Source organism: Chrysochloris asiatica, unplaced genomic scaffold (assembly GCF_000296735.1).
Source record: "Chrysochloris asiatica unplaced genomic scaffold, ChrAsi1.0 scaffold00136, whole genome shotgun sequence".
NCBI lineage: Eukaryota > Metazoa > Chordata > Mammalia > Afrosoricida > Chrysochloridae > Chrysochloris > Chrysochloris asiatica.
This window is the reverse complement of record NW_006408654.1, coordinates 2142994-2151781: the sequence shown is the minus strand read 5'-3', so window position 1 is coordinate 2151781 and position 8788 is coordinate 2142994.

The following is an 8788-nucleotide window of genomic DNA, read 5'->3' as shown; positions in this document are numbered from 1 at the left end:
CGAAACTACCAGCCGCTCCGCGGGAGAATGATGAGGCTTTCTACTCCCGTAAAGATTTACACCCTCGGAAACCCTGTACAGGGTCGCTATGGGTCAGAACTGACTCGACGGCACTTAGCAACAACAACAAATAACAATAAAATGTTTAGAAGAGATAAAACTTCAAGACTTTGTTTTTGACATTAGATTCTTAGATATGACACTCAAAGCATGAACAACAAAAGGAGAAAGATAAATTGGACTTGATCAAAATTTAAAACTTCTGTGCATCAAAGTACCTTACCAAGAAAGTGAATAGACAGGTGCACTTTAGTTGGTCTTTTGCAGCACATTTGCCTAATACAATATGTCCTTTGATTCCTTGTCAGTGTTGATTATGGATCCTAGCAAAATGAAATCTTTGTTAACTTCATTTTTTTCTCTGTTCATTATTATGTTATTTATTGGTCCCATTGTAATGATTTCCATCTTCTTTACATTGAGGTAAAATCCATACTCCAGGTTGTAATCTTTTATCTTGATCAGTACTTTCAAGCCCTCTTGCTTTCAGTCAGTAAGATTGTATCATCTGCATTATCACAGGCTGTTAATGAGTCGTCTTCTAATCACGATGTCACATTTTTCATCATATAGTCGAACTTCTTGGATTTTTTGCTCAGCATACAGATTGAATAAGTATGGTGAAAGGATACAACCCTAGCATACATGCACCTTTCATGATTTAAAATCATTCAGTGTTCTAATGAGTGCCTCTTGGTCTATGTGCAGGTTTCTCATGAGCACAATTAAGTGTTCTAGAATTCACATTCTTTGTAATGTTACCCATAGTTTGCTATGACCTACACTAATGAATGCCAGTGTATACTCAATAAAGCACAAGTAAACACCTTTCTGGTATTCTCTATTCTCCACTTTCAGCCAAGATCCATCTGATGTCAACAGTGATATCCCTCATTCCACGTCCTTTTCTGAATCTGATTTGAATTTCTGGCAGCTCCCTGTTGATGTACTGCTGTAGTTGTTTTTAGAATTATCTTTAGCAAATGTTTACTTGTATGGGATATTAATGATGTTTGATCATTTCTGCATTCTGTTGGATCACCTTTCTTTGCAATGGGCACAAATATGGATCTCTTCCAGTCAGATGGTCAGGTGGCTGTTTTCCAAATTTCTTGGCATAGATGAGTGAGCACCTCCAGTGCTATATCAGTTTGTTGAAGCATTTCATGTGTCTTCCATCAATTCTTAGAGCCTTTGTTTTTCATCAGTGCTTTCAGTACTACTTGGACTTCTTTCAGTACCATAGGTTCTTGATCCTATGGTACCTCTTGAAATGTTGAACATTGACCAATTCTTTTTGGTACAGTGACTGTATATTCCTTCCATATTCTTTTGATATTTCCAGCATCATTCAATATTTTGCCTATAGAATCCTTCAATATTGTAACCTGAAGCTTGAATTTTTTTTCAGTTCCCTTTTGGTTTTCTAACTCCAGGTCTTTGCACATTTCATTGTAATAGTTACCCTTGTCTTCTTGAGCTGCCTTTGAAATATTCTATTCAGCTCTTTACTTCATCATTTCTTCCAGTTGCTTTAGCTTTCTATGCTCAACAGCAAGTTTCAAAGTCTCTTCTGACATTCACTTTGGTCTTTCCTGTGTTTCCTTTCTTTTTAATGACATTTTGCTTTCTTCATGTATGCTCTAGATGTCATCCCACAACTCTTCTGGCATTCATTTGGTTTATTAGTGTCCAGTGCATCGAATCTCTTCTTGAGATGGTCTCTCAATTCAAATGGGATATATCCAAGGTCATATTTTTTCTCTTATGGGCTTATTTTCATTTTATTTAGCTTCAGCCTGAATGATTTGCTCCCCAATCTGCCCCTAGTCTTGTTTTGACTGATGATATTGAACTTCTCCATCATCTCTTTCTACATATGTATTCAATTTGAAACCTGTGTATTCCATCTGGAAAGGTTCAGGTGTATAGTCACCTTTTGTGTAGTTGAAGAAGTCATTGGTCTTGCAAAATTATCATGCAATCTCTAGCCTCATTTCTGTTATCAAGGTCATATTTTCCAACTATTGATTCTTCTTGTGTCCAACTTGTACATTCCAATCACCAGTAATTATCACTGCATCTTTATTGCATTTGATCAATTTCAGACTGAAAAATTGGGTAGGATTCTTCAGCTTCATCATCATTAGCTTTAGTGGTTGGTGAGTAATGTTGAATAATAGTGATATTAACTGGTCTTCCTTGTGGATCTATGGATATTATCCTGTCATAGACAACATTGTACTTCAAGATAAATCTTGAAATGTTAAGAGAAATGTGACACCATTCCTCTTCACTTTGTCATTCCTGGCATAGTAAACTATATGATAGCCTGATTCAAAATGGCTGATGTCAGTCCATTTCAGCTCACTAATGCCTAGGATATCAACCTGCATGCATTCCCTTTCATTTTTGACAACTTCCAGTTTCCCTAGATTTATACTTCTTTGCAAGTTCTGATTGTTAATGGATATTTGTAGCTCTTTCTTCTAATTTTGAGTTGTGCTATATCAGCAAATGAAGATCTCGAAAGTTTAACTCCATCCTTTTAATTAAGGCCAATTCTAATTTGAGGAGGCAACTCTTCTCAAGTCGTGTTTTGAGTGCTTTCTAACCTAAGGGATTTATCTTCCAGCACTGTATCTATATCTGACAACGTACCACTGCTATTCATAAGCTGATTTTCTTTTCAAACTTTTTATTGTGAATTGAGTAGAGGTTTACAGAGATTATCAGTGTTACATTCAGTATATCATATACTTTGCTTCATTACAATGACTGCACTCCCCTTTGTGTACCATCAGCTAACACTATTTACTTCTACTCACTTTAACTAATCCATCCCTACCCCCCTCATCCTCAGCTACCTTCATTTTTCCTTTGCTAATTTCCCTCTTGTTGCATATTGCCTGCCCTGTCACCCGTGTTAACATACATCTATCCTCTAACCCATGAATAATTTTTCTTTCTCTCCCCCACCAACCCATAACCATCATAGATTGCCTCTTTTATTAATAATACCTTTTCTTAACTTTTTAAACATTGGCATCAACAGTATTTATCCTTTTGGACGAATTTCACTCAATCCTCCAGGTTCATCCATGTTGTAAGGTGTTTAACAGATTTATCCTTATTCTTCACCATTGTGTGGTATTCCAGTGTGAGTATGTCCCAACGTTTGTTTAACCCTTCTTTTGTTAATGAACATTTAGGTCATCTTCATCTTTTTCACATGTCTCTGTAGTTAGCATACTGAAGGATGCTGTTTTCTTATCCCTGTTTCTCTTTCTCTTGACTGGTGCATTTCATTTAGAGTCAGTGTAATTCTCAGTAGGTATGAATTGATTGCTGTCATTTTGCGGTGTTTTTTTGTTTATCTTTATGGTGCTGCTGGTTTCTTTGTTCCACGTAATTTTCTGTGCTGAGTTCATTTTGTTTGTGGGTTTTCTTTTATTCTCATTTCTGTTGTGTTAATGTTACCTAAATCTTTCTGATTTCCCTCTTTACTTTGATGTGCAGATGCATTAATTTTCAGGGTAAATTACAGGTTAACCTGTAATTTATTTTCTTTCACTATTTAAAACAGTTTTATCTTGAATTCTACTTGACGTATGTGCCATTTGGAAGTTCTGTATCTACACTATTCCCTCTTAATACTTCATTATAAATTGAAATCTCTGGTTTCCTATTTTCAGTCTTATAGGTTTGTTTTTCTTTAAATGCTTCTATATCTGGATTGAGTTCTGGGTGGTGTTGTCATATATGGTAAACTCAGGTTGTTATCTGCTGTTGCTGGTTCTCAGCCCAAAGAACACCCTTTAGCATTTTTTGTAAAGTTGGTCTGGTTATTACAGTTTTTTAAAATTTCTGAGTACCAGGAAACTTTTTAATTTAGCTATCATATTTGAGGGACAGCTTTGATAGGTATATGATTCTTGATTGGCAGTTTTTTTCTTTGTCATTCAGAGTTTTGTATATGTCATCCCATGGCCTTGACTGCATGGTTTCTGCTGAGACATTAGAGCTTAGTCTTATCGGTTCTCATTGTTTTCTGAGCTGCTCTCAGGGTTCTTTCCTTGTTCTAGGTTTTGAAAAGTTTGATTATAATATATCTTAGTGATTTTCTTTGGGGATCTATCCTGTTCAGGGTGTTTTTGTTTTTTGTTTTTTTCAACTCTTTATTGTGAATTGAGTGAAGGTTTACAGAGCAGATCATCAATTGCATTCAACAAATCATTTACTTTGCTTCATTATAATGACTGCAATCCTCTCCATGTAACAACAATTAACAGTATTTACATGTATTCACTTTTAACTATTGTATTCTTCCCTGTGTCTCCTGTTACCTTCATCTTTCCTCTGCTAAACTCCCTTTTGTTCTATATTGCCTACCCTGTCAGGCATACTAGCATGTGCCTACCTTCTAGTCCATGAATAATTTTTCCTCCCTCCACCCCCAACCATCATAGATTGTTTCTTTTATCAAGAAAAACTTTTTTTTTTTTTTAAGGCTTTTTGCAACATTGCTCTCACACAGTATTTATTCTTTTGTGATTGATGAATTTCACTCAGCATAATGTCCTCCATGTACAACCATGTTGTGAGATGTTTCACAGATTCATAATTATGCTTCAACGTTTTGTAGCATTCCACTATGTTTATGTACCGAAGTTTTTTTTAACCATTCTTCTTTTGATGGACATTTAGGCTGGTATCCATTTTTTGGATATATCTCTTGTAGACAGTATTTCTTGTTTTCCTATCCATTCTGTTTTCTATGTCTCTTGACTGGTATATTTAATCCATTTACATTCAGTGTAACTATCAATAGGTATAAATTGTTTGCTGTCATTTTGCTTTGTATTCTTAGTGGTGCTGCTGGTCATTTTCATTTCTGTTCACTAAATCTTTCTGATTTTCTTTTTTTATTTTGATGTGCAGGCATATTATTTTTCTTGGGTGCTACCCTGTAATTTATTTAAAATTTGCCTGTTTAAAACTGTTTTATCTTGAAATCTACTTGACTTCCTTGCCGTTTGGAAGTTCTGTATCTACATTATTGCCTCTTTTTGCTTTGTATTTGATTTCGTTATACATTGATATCTCTGGTTCCCTATTTTTAGTTATGTGTATTTGTTTGATTTTAAATGCTTCTATATCTGAATTGGGTTCTGGGTAGTGTTATCATGTATGGTAATCTCAGGTTGTTGTCTGCTGTTGTTGGTTCTTAGTTCCAAGAATATCATTTAGCAATTTTTGTAAAGTTGGTCTGGTCAATACAAATTCCTTTCATTTCTGAAATATCCTAATTTCACCATTATATTTAAGGGACACCTTTTCTGGGTATGATTCTTAGTTGGTAATTTTTTTGCTTTCAGAGTTTTGTAAAGTTGGTCTGTTTATTACACACTTTAATTTCTGTTCCTCTGGATATGTCTTAGTTTTGCAATTGTATTTGAGGGATGGATTTGCTGGATATATAATTCTTGGTTGGCATTTTTTTTTTTCCAGTTTTGTATATGTTATTCCGTTGCCTTCTTGCCTGCTTGGTTTCTGCTGAGAAATCAGAGCTTAATCTTATTGGTTTCTCCTTTGTGGGTAACTTTTGTTTTTCTCTCCAGTTGCTCTCAGTTTCTTTCCTTGTTTTTCATTTTGGAAAGTTTAATTATGATATACCTTTGTGATTTTCTTTCAGGATCTTTCCTGTTTGGAGTTTGCTCAGCTTCTTGTGTGCTTATCTTCTCGTGTTTCATGAAGTTAGGGAAGTTTAGTTCAAACAATTCTTTGGCAATTTACTCTGTGCTTTTTATTGTCTCTTCCTGTTATGGAATTCCATTACCATAAGTTCTCCCTCTTCATGTTGTCCCATATAACTTAGACTTGCTTCAGATTTTTTCATTATTTCCTCTGATTGCTCTTCTAGCATACTAGTATAGAGAAATTGTTATTCAAGAGTATTCAAGCTCACTAATATGGGCTTCCATTGCTTTTAATCTACTCCTTTTTCCTTTTAAGTATTGTCCATTTCAAAATTCTTAGAATTAATCATCTGAATTTTGAATCACAGGTTTTGTGTTGTTCCAAAATGTGCACTTATTTTATATGTTTGTTCTAGTAGTGTTTTCCCAAATTCTTCAAGTTTTTTTCTGTATTCTCCTTACTCTCCTTCATCTTTCTGTCAAACTTTGAAGATACATAAATATTCTTTTGAATTCTTTTTCAGTTAGTTCTGTACCTTTTATTCCTCAGAAACACTTTCTGGCTGTGCATCTTGGTCATTTGTTTGAGCCATTCTCTTGTTTGTTTTTGTGAGCTGAAATTGTCTGTTGTCTCCCAGGCATTGTAGGATTGTAGTATTTGTATTTAATTGATGAATGTATGTTTATTTGTTCTTAGGCACTCACCAACTGTCTCCTATGGGTGTAGATAGAGAATGGAAATGTGTACCATTCTCCATTTACCGTACATGCACCTCAGTTTAGGATGGGTTTGGTTGATGTTGGTTGCTGTCATTGATCAGGTAGTATAGGCGCTTGTATTAGCTCTTGCCCAGTGGGTGGAGCTGCAGAGGCACTGGTTGTGATTGGGCTGTGTGGGCTGTATGGGCACAGTTGTCTGCCCAGTGGGAAAGAGAAAATCCCTAACTTGCACAAACACAAAAAAACACAATAAACAAAAAGAACCAAAAATGAAAGAGAAAATAATGAACAGAGAAAATAATGAACAGAAGAAATAAAAATAGGCAGCCTCCAGAAAGAAGAATCTAATAAGTGGTAGTGGTGGTGTGCTGTGGAGTTGGTTCCAACTCATAGCAAACCCTGCATAGGATTTCTGAGGCTGGAATACTTTATGGAAGCAGAAAGCCTCATCTTTCTCCCATGGAATAGCTGGTAGTTTCAAACCGCTAACCTTGCACCTAGGAGTCCTGGTGTTGTGCTCTGGGTTAATGTGCCAGACTGTAAAGCTGTTTGAACTGCAAGATTGGCGGTTCAAGATCACCAGCCCCTCGGAAACCCTCTACAGAGTCGGAACCAACTCGATAACACTTAACAACAACAGTCTTGTGGCTAGCAGCCCAACTCATCACTGCTATGCTACCAGCGCTCCTTAATATAAGTATAAAGATAAAAGAAAGAAAATAAAATAAAAATAGTTAAAAAGAGAAAAGAGGAATAGGAAAATCAAGAGTAAATAAAAGCATGAAATTTTTAAAACCTACTTAGGAAAAACCAGGGAGCGGGAGATGAAAAGAGAAAGAGTAAAGAAAAAGAAGGAATCGCACTTTCCCTGTCGCCAGTGTGAGTCTGCACTGCCAGTCTACCTTCTGTTGCCAAATCTGTTCGCAAAATGGTTGCACTGAGTCCGGCCATCTGTTCACAAGTCTCCCTTTCTCACCATCCCTGCTCAGCTTCTCCTCCCAGCAAGTACTCAATCCACTTTTCTAACCTTTCCTCTAAAGTTGAGGGTTCCCAAAATTTCATCTGTGTCTGTCTAGTTTGATCTCTCATCTTTACTGTAGAGGGTCCATGCCATCTTGCTGGAAGTCTATTCATAAAGTTTTCAGTGGCTGATCATTTATAGGACCCCCTGGTGTGGCTCTGTAAGATCAGCAGTGGACTGTTGATCCACAAGATTGGCAGTTCCAACTCATAGCTACCCTGTATTGTGTTTCTAAGGAGCAGCTGGTGGGCTTGAACTGCCAACCTTGTGGTTTTCAGCCCAGGGCTGATCCTACAGTGCTACACCAAGAATCCAAGTCTATTTTCTATGATGAATGTCTTTTCTTGACATCATTTAAAATGACTATTTTATGTATGCTATCTATTTTATGACTATTAAACCAGTTTTCTCAATTTGACCACTGTGTGTTCTGTTTTTCCAGATCTTGAAAGTTTTTGTTTTTATTCTCTCATCTGATTATTTCCGTAAGATAGCATCTTATGAAATTGCTGGTCAGAAGGTATATGCTCCTTAGAGGCTTCTGATTCCTATTACTAAATTGCATTTAAGAAAGAAGACACCAATTTGTACCCTCACCAGTGGTGTAGGAGTGCCATGTCACTTTATTTTCTTTTTGATGTTTGCTAATCTGATCAGTAAAAAGCAGCATGCTGTTTGTTACATTTCTCTGGTTACTAGTAAGGTCACATAGATTGCTGTATGTTGATTAGTCAGTTGCACTTTTCTTGTGAAGCAGCCATTGCCTTTTAAATAACAACCCACACTTTGGTGTTGCTTTGCCATTAACAAAACACATGCATATCATGATTCAGTTTGACCTAAGGAGTTCCTTGGGCTTGCTGTGCACATATGTATCAGTATTTTAATTTTTCACTGATTCTTCCAAGGTTACCTTGCCTTAAATGGTAGAACTCAGTTTTGAATGTAAATGATCACATTCTGAATTCTGTTTTATTTCTGTTATATCATTTTATTTCTGTTATATCAATCATAAATGTTAAATATCACTGAGTTATAATGTTATTAAGTTCCTAGATATTAGATTTAGGTATATTTTAATTCAACAGGCATTTCGTGACTGCCTATAATATGCAACACATCTGTTGGAAAAGCCAGATAAAAGACTTTTCTTATGACCTTATTAGATAGAAGAATGCTTTATGAGGGTTTACTTTTTTATCTTGTTCAATGAAACAGTATTGAAGGGTAGTTTTAAGTGGATAAAGTAAGGAACGAATAGCTAGTATTTTTCAGTGCATTTCCTAGC